This window comes from Gavialis gangeticus, unplaced genomic scaffold (genome assembly GCF_001723915.1).
Source record: "Gavialis gangeticus isolate Ggan-Ray unplaced genomic scaffold, GavGan_comp1, whole genome shotgun sequence".
Lineage (NCBI taxonomy): Eukaryota > Metazoa > Chordata > Crocodylia > Gavialidae > Gavialis > Gavialis gangeticus.
This window is the reverse complement of record NW_017729025.1, coordinates 89,207,045-89,214,374: the sequence shown is the minus strand read 5'-3', so window position 1 is coordinate 89,214,374 and position 7,330 is coordinate 89,207,045. Positions and strand designations below refer to the sequence as shown.

At 40.8% G+C, this 7,330-nt stretch overlaps 1 protein-coding gene across 3 annotated transcripts in view; it reads left to right on the top strand.

Moving 5' to 3' along the window:
* The window catches only part of SIPA1L1 (signal induced proliferation associated 1 like 1), a 355,154-nt gene that overhangs the window by 165,288 nt on the left and 182,536 nt on the right, over positions 1 to 7,330 (top strand). The window lies entirely within an intron of this gene.

The window sequence follows — 7,330 nt, the reverse complement described above, 5'->3', positions numbered from 1 at the left end:
ATTTTTTTTTTTTTTTTTTTTTTTTTTTTTTTTTTTTTTTAAGTACCTTTGCACATACTTACAAAGATCCCTATTGACTTTGGTGAGGTTCATTGTGGGTTTATTTGTCTACCATCACACTGCATTCTGAGTAGACTCTTTGAAGTGCAGGAGTCAGTTAGTTTCCCAAACCTTGTTCTCATGAATGAACTCCATTTCACCCCTTGACTGAGGTGCCAAGTTTTGTGTAGCTTCATGTCTAACCCCTCATTACTTTGTAAAGTTCTACTGTTAACTGGAGTTTTCTTGCAATGTATTTACAAATATGCAAATTTTTATTTAAATAGCGTTTCACAAAGACATAAAACATTTGGCATTTCTAAGTTGGTACTAAAATAGTTTCTGAATGTTTACAGTGTCAGAAGGTTATAGTAATTATGATTTTTGGGAAACATTTTTAAAACTGAAATTTGTATAGGTCCCTTGGAAGCCTCCTCCACACATTAAAGGTATCATGCAATTAATTGGTTAATTGCACAATTACCTTGAGACCAGCTACATGTGCGAAGTAGCTATTACACAATAAAATTCCAACAAGTTATAAAGTTAAGCCTTGAAAATGTGTGCTAACTTTATACCTGGTTGCTACTGAGCTTTAATTTGCACATGTAGTGGGGTCTCCCTTGCGGCTGGGAGCCCTTTAACTGACAGGGTTTCTATCTACAGGGATACACCCCCCGAGCCCTGGGGATCGCAGCTGCTGTGATTCCCCAAGCCTTGGGGGTGCATGAAACCCCTGAGCCCACATGGGGCTCTTGATCCCTGCTGCACCTCATGGCAGCCAGGACCAAGAATCCTGGAACTGACAGGGCTCTGGGTCCTAGCTGCACCTCATGAGCAGCCGGGACTGAGAGTCCCACAGTTTATGGGTCTTTGGATCCCAGCTGTACCTCATACACAGCTGAGATTCAGAGCCCCTTCACAAAGGCAGCTGCCAACTGTGGGAGATTGCTTCTTGTTGATGCATGGGGAGCTAGAGATTTGAGCTCCTCCTACACTGGCAATAAGGTTCAGTTGGATCCTATGCATGATCCCACAATTGCATCTCCTGCCATGCACTTGTGGCATGACAGGGGCACAATTGTGTAGATCATGCATTAGATCCCATTACACCTGTACCTGCATATGTAGAGGGGGCCTTCTAAACCTGTTTCTTTTCAAACTCTGTGTAATATATCTTAAGTGTCCTTGAGACTCATTACAGTGATTCTAGTTATTCTTTCTGGGGGAGTGAGTGTTAAACTAAATTGAGAAGTAGTTTGAAACATTGGATCTCGTTCAGATGGACACGAAGCAGGTTTCATAGAAACAAAATGCAGTTAGGCAGCTTCACCAGATGTTGATAAAGAATTCATGGTGTTTTTTTGAAGATATAAATAGGAGAACAGAGTTCATACTGAGTATGAAAGTACAGCAAATGTAGGTTATTCGTCTGAAATTAGCATATTGTCCTTCTGAATGCATCTTTTTGTGTGCAGAAACAGCCTATTTCATGCTTTTGATAGCTGTGCATTTTAAATTACAAACCCAAGACACACTGGTCTGATGAATGGTAGTACTTTCAGATAGACACTCCAGTTTTGAATTCCCATGCTATGATCTTGAAGATGCTGGCAGAGAAGATGTTTATACAGACCACGTATACAAGCAACCTTGCTTATCCTGGTGCAACTTTACAGCAAACGTGCAAGTCTTCAGAAGTTGCCACCACTTCAGCTCTCTGATGCAGGATTTGTGAAGTCGCAAGAGAATGGGTGTGCCAAAACAGAGTGGTTGTTGTGATTTGAGTGCAACGGGATTTGGAAGCAATAGAAAATTGTGTGTGGATGTGGGTAAATTTAGGGTAACACAGGAATAAGTTGCATAGTAGGACTGTATAAAGCTTTGGTCGCTGATTAGTTTCAGTGGAGATTTGGGCCAATTTGGCGGCAAAATCTCCAAACCCAAATCGAATCAAGAGGCCTTTTAATCTCTCCGAATCAAATTGGTACCCTCTGAATCAATTCAGAGAGGTTCAGAGAGATTCAATGATACAGACACAACTTTAAATGTTTTTTCTACATACTTCAAGGTACCAAGTGGCTTGTGAATACTGAGATGGTGAGGCGGATGAAGTGTCCCATGGGAGCGTGGGGGGGTCGCCAGTGCACTGGGTGGTGGACCCGGAAGTGGACCAGAAGCACTTCCAGTCCACTTCTGGGTCCGCCACATAGTGCACGAGGGATCCCTCCCTCTGCTGCCTGGCTTAGCGACTGGCGCCTCCTGGGTCTGGGAGGGCACCCTCCTCCCCCACCACGGCCAATCACCAAGCCGGGAGGGGGCAGGGGGTCCGCTGCTGTGCATGCAAGAGGGCCCCCCTGTGCTCCTGTGGGACATTCCATCTGCCCCTCCATCTCAGCGTTCATGAGTCGCACCTGGTACCTTGAGGTATGTAGAAAAAACATTTAAGGCTGTATCTATGGCCAAATCACTGATTCTTCAAATCAGAATTGAATCTTCAGATTCGGATTTGAATCAGGACAGTGATCGAATCAACAAATTGAATCACTGTCCCCTGAATCTGGCTGAATCCGAATCAAATACTTTGCAGACCCCTAGTAGGTAGCTATAATGGAATGCAGTACGGGATGCAGAATACAGTGGAATTTGAAGAAACTAGAGGGAGATGGGAAGAAGGAAAATAGATATGAAATTAGAAGACTTCAGAGGAAAAACATGAATGGTTGACATGAGGGAAATAGAATTGAGGAAATAAGTGTAATATAGGGGAGGGATGGCACCTTCCTAACTCGGGTTAAGGCAGAGATTACATAAAGTTTCCGTCTAAGAAGCCCTACGTAAACACCTGCATTTTTCTCTGTGCACCTTCCAACATATAAGCGTAGATTTTGAAAGAGAAATAATCACAAATATAAGAGACTTGCCTATAAAGGCTGAAAAGAATGGAAGAAGCAGCAGCACGCTTCCCCAGTTGGGATGGAAGGATACCATGCCTCCAGCTGCTCTACAGAATAGCTTTTAGCTTGCATGATTACCAGTCAGGTGGAATATAACAGTCTAAAAGTCCAGGAAGCAGTGAGCAAAGGCTTTTTCTCCCCTATAAAAAGTAAATTGCATAGCATAAAATTACTGGGAGTTTTCTTCCAAATGCAGAATGTCTCCTTTCCCCTGTTCCCCTCCCTCTAAATTCTATCATAACTTTAGGCAGAGGATGGACAGGATTTGTTCCTGAAGTCTCATCAGGATTGAAATACATATCAAATGAAGCATTTCTTGACTTTCAGGTGGCACCCAATTTCTCTTAGCACAGACAAAAAACAAGGTGTAAAAGCCTTACTATCTGACGATCTGTACAGAAACATTTGTAGGTAATTTTTTAGAGGTTTCTAAAACATATTAAATCTGTTTTTTGATTCCCTAAGAATTTTGTGCAGTGTAACGAAATGCATGCTTACACAACACAATGCAATTTTAAATAAGCTTTTGAGTAATGGAAGAGATGTAGGTGCGGGGGGATGTAGTAGAATTTTGAAAAGCAAGGAGGGAGACACCTTTGTAAAGAGCCCACATTGCTGTAAGCTAATTTATCCTGTTGAGAAGGGTTAGATTAGCCTCTGCAGAGCTCTGTTTGAATGTGTCTTTACAGCCTCTGGTGTTAGGTATCTCATTTGACCTGGCACTGATTGTCCCAGGAGTTGACTTGGATCAACACAGGTGCAGCACAGTCATTTATACTCATCACCCTTCTTCCTTTGCCAGTAGGCGGTTAGCAGGATCACACAGCCTGGCTGGCTTATCACTAGACAACCTGTAATAACTATCCCGGTATACACAAGATGTCCTGGGAAAGAGTGTTAATACATTTTGTATGGGATACTTAAGTGGGATTTGAAGTAGGACAGTGGACATGTACATCTGTATGATCCCAGGACAAGAGGCTTTCTCCTAGATTAAAATACCGTGTCTGCTCAGCCTTTGGGTATTAGACTGGGTATCTACACTAGACTGCATTGTGCAGTGTAGACCTATCCCTAAAACCATTAGCTATTCTGATGAAAAGGCATAAGCAAGTAGTAGTTCCAGTAAAATTTTCCTTAAACAGCCTATTGGCATTTATAGAATATGTTGCTGTGGTTTAATATAAATATTTTATTGTACTCATGTGGATAGCTTGCATAGCTTACTCATAGTTTCACCACTCATGAGTATTCCAGCATTCTTAAGATCATGCCAGTAAAATATTTTATATTATGCCCTGGGGAAAGGCTTGGCAGAATTCAAGTTTTGTTTTTTAAGCTTTCGGGCTCAAAGGCCCGAAAGGCCCTTCATCAGGCTCTGGGAAAATTTGCGATTTCCTAGTTGGTCTAATAAGAGGTATCATTTCTGAACCAAGAGTTCTAGATTTTTGCATTTCTTTTTGTCTCAGACCAACCTGGCTACCAAATACATCCCTTAAATTATTCCATTCATTCATCAGGAAAGAGCCAGGCCAGCAGGGGCAAGAAGAGGAGGGCAGCAGCACTGCCAGAGCTCTGGGAACACACGGAGAGGTCATGGCCAGCTCAGCCCAGGCAGGACCCTGCTGCCAGGGGGCTGAAGTCTCCTCAAATACTCTGTGCTCTCCCTCCTTACCCCTTCTGGGCTTTGGGTAGACTAGAGGTTTGTTTAAGTAGCCAGTTATCTCCTTCCAGCCTGCTTCCCCTACCTGTGTACTTGCAGTTAATTACTTAATTGAGGAGTCATTAGGCTGCCCATTGTTTTCCTCTTTAAGCCCCCCTGCCCTCTGTCTCCACTGTCCAGTAACAGGGGTAAGTGTTCCCAGTTACACTCCCCTTTCTATAAATGTTGATTATAACTGCTGGCAATATTTTTGGTTTGTCTGTGAGTGTGAGGAGAAATCAATGTTTATCGATAAAAATCGGACCTTGTCAAGCCTACCCATGGGACTGCCAGCTTCAAAGGTTTAAGCCTAGTTGATTAGAGAGGTGAAAAACTTCCTTATGCAGTGCTAATACAAAGTTTGCATTTGAGGTACTTCCACTCTATTTTGAGAACCTGAACAGGACTCCTCAAAAGATGTTTGGTCCCTAATGTTTTTTATAGTCCTTTAAAGCCTATAATAGAAATCACCAGAGAGATTCAAGGTAGTGAAACAGCATGATCAAAGAGAATTTTCATTATGGTAGAGAAGCTAGTAGGAGGATCCAGTCAGGTTCAGGACTCAGTGCTAAAACAGTAGACAATTACACATGAAGATGTGTGACTTGATATAATGTATAAGTAACTACCAGTTAATAAAGGGATCTTTAGTGGAGAAAGGCTTAAGAAGAAAAATTGCTGGAAGTTAAGGCCAGAAAACTCAAATTAGAAACAAGATGCACCTTTTTAACCCTGATTCTGGTTACTTATTGGAACAAACCAGCCACTGTGTCTGTCAGAGAAACCAGGGAATCTCCATCTCTTGATATCTGTAAATCAAGACTAGGGACCTTTCTACAAGTTACTGGCTTTGATACAAGATGGAAAGCTGGGTGGAATTTTGCAGCCTCTGTTATACAAGAGGTTAGAGCTGATGATCCCTTCTGTCCTTAAAACCCATGAACCTAAAAGAAATAGTCTGTCCCCTGAGGAGCTGGCAATCAGCATTTCAGATGCTCGAGGTTGAATCCTCATATTATTTAACTAAATAATCTAGAAAATATCATATCCTCTAGTTTTACATTTTCAAGCCCAACACTTCTTACTGCTTTTTCTATAGGAATATGATTTAAATCCGATTAGTGAACCACAACACAAAAGGTCTATAATGCTATTTGAAAAAACTACACAAAGTAACATGATGCAAGATGAGTTTACCATCGGGGCGGGGGGGATGTGGGAAGAGGGGTGGTGAGCAGGACCCTTTCCCCAGTGATCTGTTTTGTTGTGGGGTTTTTTAAGTTAAGAATTTGAGAATAACAGGTTCATCCAAGTGTGTAACAGCTCCTTCCAAATTTTGATTTAAAGTATTTCCAAACATTACGTCAGTTGCAGACAATCCACACACAGTACTACAGTTAACATTTGTTTTAAACTATAGTTAAAGAAAATGTATATTCTCTAATAAGAGTCTAATGTAATCCAGGAAATTCATAGAGAACACTGAAAATCTCAGAGAACTTTTTCCTTTTCTTTTTCCATAAAATTGTTTTTGTTTATTTATTTGTCTGTATAATGAAGCTCCTGTTCAGAGTTCAACTCTGACAAGTTTCTTTTTTGGTTGGACCTGTAGTTGTCCATTACTCTGTGTATAATCAATTTAATCATACCTACAGGTACATTATGATGTAAAGCAACTTGTTGCCTTGCTAAATATGCCAGTTTTCTGTTTACTGAGTGTTTCTCTTAAATCAACCTAATTCTAAGCATTCTAGATTTAGATTGCCATGTCTCTAGTCACCTTATATCTTCCTACTTTTGTTCCAAACGGTTCAGGAATTCTGAGTGAAGAAATGATCCTTTAGTCAAATCCAACCTCTGAAGACTTGTGCATAAGTTTTAGTTTCTGCAGCTTTGAGACATATTTTTTCTGGGCTGGAAAACTTGGATTCGTGCATACAATAATTTGCACATGTAAAATATGATTGAAATAATGTATTTTGCCCTTAGGTAATGAGTGATTGTTCTTAGCACTCTTTTCTCCAATTTGGTCTTAAACTCAACCCTTTAAAACCTCTAAGGGAGGTGCCAGAAAATGGAAGGGGAAGTAGAAATCCATGTTAATAAATAGAATGGACTGTTTCCTGTTGAAAAATATTTCTGGCTGTTCATCCTAGTTTTTCTTGTACTTAATTTTTTGCCATTATTTGTGCAGTAGTTATGTGACTTTAAAAGGCACTTTAGACTGCTTGATTTTTATATTTTTCAAACACAGGCTTGGCATGTTATCACTAAACGGTTATTTGTGAAGATGTAAGTTGGTCAAGTAGAACCTGTTTATCATTCTCTAGTTACTAGTGGATTTTAAATTTCCTCATGTCACAGAGCTCTTTCATAAAATTTCTGCTGCTGAAGAGTCCCTACTCTTATCCTAAAGACTGATGCGGAGCCAAGTGACCTGGCCAAGCAATGGCAGCACACCACCTCCCAGCCCATTACCCCCAATCTCTTTGCAGAATTCCTGATGACTTATCATGCCACCCAAGGGTTCCACAGAAAACCACTGCTCTAGTATAAATTATCAACTGTCATTTCTCATTTTAATGTATCGGTCAGTGAGTTCTTCATTTTTTGCACATTTAGCGTCTGCATT